The sequence below is a fragment of the Silene latifolia genome, chromosome 9 (genome assembly GCF_048544455.1).
Source record: "Silene latifolia isolate original U9 population chromosome 9, ASM4854445v1, whole genome shotgun sequence".
NCBI lineage: Eukaryota > Viridiplantae > Streptophyta > Magnoliopsida > Caryophyllales > Caryophyllaceae > Silene > Silene latifolia.
The window spans coordinates 89372735-89375738 of record NC_133534.1 but is presented as its reverse complement, the minus strand read 5'-3'; positions in this window follow the sequence as shown (position 1 = coordinate 89375738).

Sequence of the window (3004 nt, the reverse complement as noted above, 5' to 3'; positions counted from 1 at the left end):
ATATGTTTGGCCTATATTTCTCAATTCAAGGATGAAACTTTCGAAGAGTTTGCAGTTCTAATGAAGCTTGCCCAAAATAAGTATAAATCAAAATTAGTTTCCATTCGTACGGATCATGGCACCGAATTTGATAACCATGCTTTTATAGAATACTATAGAGAGAATGGTGTTGGGTATAACTTCTGAGCACCACAAACCCCAAAGCAAAACGGTGTTGTTGAACGTATGAATAGAACATTGGAGGATATGACACGCACGATGTTCTTGTGTAGCGGCCTACCTCGAAATTTCTGGGCCGAGGCTATTAGTACTGCATGCTATGTTCATAATCGAGCTTTGATTTGACCCATTCTCAAGAAGACTCCTTATGAGCTTCTTAGGAGATGTAAACCTAACATATCACATCTACGTTGCTTCGAGAGTAAATGTTTTGTCCATAATAATGGCAAAAATAGATTAAGCAAATTCGATCCCAGAACTGACGAAGCTGTGTTTGTCGGTTATTCTAATCATAGTAGAGCATATAAGGTTTTCAATAAGAGAACCTTATGCATCGAAGAAAGTGTCCATGTTGTTTTTGATGAGAATAATATGTTTGACAAAGCTGAACAGGATGAGGAAAAAGATTTGAACGAACCTGATTTCCGACTATCCAGGGATGAACTCCCAGAATTGGATAAGGAAGATAAAGAAATTGAGGGCACAAATGATGAACAAAGAAGCCCTTCGAATGATAAAGGAAAGAGAACTGAGAGTTTAGTTGATGATACTAAAACCTCTTCTCAATCTAAGAAATTGGAGGATAAAGTTATAACTGATGAAGCTATAACTTCAACTCCAAATCAACGAACTAAGTCCAATGTTATAACTGATTCTGTTATAACCCCAGGCTTGAATTCAGGGAGAACAAGGCTTGAACCCCAATCATTCAAAGATGACGAAACTAGTTCAGATGAAGATGTGCCTCTTGTTTCAAAGAAATGGAGATATAGGGATTCCCATACAATGGAAACCATCCTAGGAAGTTTGAATGAAGGCATTCGAACTCGTAGAAGACTTAACAACTTTTGCTCATTCTACTCCTTTCTTTCAACCATTGAGCCAACAAATATCAAAGAAGCACTTGCTGAACCAGATTGGATCGTTGCCATGTAAGAAGAGCTTCAATAATTCGAACGAAACAAAGTTTGCCATTTGGTTCCAAGACCTAAAGATCGAACTGTTATCGGTACAAGATGGGTTTTTAGAAACAAGCTGGACGATACAAGAGTCATTGTATGAAATAAAGCAAGATTGGTCGTACAAGGGTATAATCAACAAGAAGGAATTGACTACGATGAAACCTTCGCTCCTGTAGCCAGACTTCAGGCTATTAGATTATTAATAGCATTTGCTGCTCATAAAGGAATTAAACTTTATCAAATGGATGTTAAGACAGCTTTTATTAACGGTTATTTGAAAGAGGAGGTTTTTGTCGAACAACCCCCAGGATTTCTCGATAGGAAGTTTCATAACCATGTTTTTAAATTAGATAAAGCATTATATGGTTTGAAACACGTTCCGAGGTCATGGTACGACAGATTGTCAAAATATCTTCTTGAAAGTGGTTTTAAAAGAGGATCTGCCGACAAAACCCTATTTCTGAAAACTGAGGATTCCGATTTATTAGTTGTACAAATTTTCGTTGATGATATTATCTTTGGTTCAACTAATGATCGTTTATATAAGTATTTTTCAGATTTAATGACCTCAGAATTCGAGATGAGCATGATGGGAAAACTCAAGTTCTTCCTTGGACTTCAGATTCAACAAACTTCAGAAGGAATTATGATACACCAACAAAAATACATCAAGGAGCTAATCAAGAAATTCGGTATGGAAAATTCTAATTCTAAGCCAACTCCTATGGGTACTGAGAAGAAGTTGACTTTGGATGAAAACGGTAAGTCTGTCGATGAGACGACTTATCGAGGTATGATTGGCTCACTTCTTTATTTAACTGCAAGTCGTCCGGATATTATGTTTAGTGTATGCGTATGTGCTCGATTCCAATCGTGCCCTAAAGAATCGCATATGATTGCAGTTAAGAGAATCTTGAAGTATTTAATTGGTACATCTAAATTATATCTGTGGTATCCTCTTGAGTGTAGTTTCGATCTCATAGGGTATTCAGATGCAGATTATGCAGATTGTTCACTTGACAGAAAAAGTACTTCAGGCATAGCCACTTTTGTTGGACCATGTATCATTACATGGGGATCAAAGAAGCAAAATTCCGTTGCAATATCTACAGCTGAAGCCGAATACATTGCTGCTGGATTGGTATGTTCTCAACTTTTATGGCTTAAGCAACAATTATGTGATTACGGTGTTAATGTTGGGTGTATACCTATTTTGTGCGACAACACGAGTGCCATAATTATAGCCAAGAACCCGGCACAACACTCACGAACTAAGCATATAGACATCAGACACCATTTTCTACGTGATCATGTAGATAAGGGCAACATAAGACTGGAATTTTGTAGTACAGAAAAACAATGGGCTGACATTTTTACCAAAGCATTGGCTAGAGAACGTTTTGAGATTTTACGGTTGGAAATTGGTTTAAATGGTGGCAACTAAACTTGTCACAAATATTCTACTCTCCGTATGACTGACTAGATTTGACGAGATTGTAGGACTGTGTCCGTATTTTTTGTTGCGAGTTTATTTATGTCAAATGTTATTTTATAATATGAGAATATTACATTTTCTAGTCATGTATATCTTAAGTTTTATTACGAACCAAAAAGTCGTAACAAATTGCTTCCGTAATCTTGCCTTAATCGAAATTCTCCACCAAAATTATATCTCTTGCCATATCTTATAAACAATCCACCATAACCACTTGTTTTATCTTTTGGTAAGTAAATAAAAAAAAAATTCTTTACCTACTTCCACACGCCACCTCGACTTTCCTTACCTCTCTTAAACTCTTTTACCATAATTCAATTAACACTCC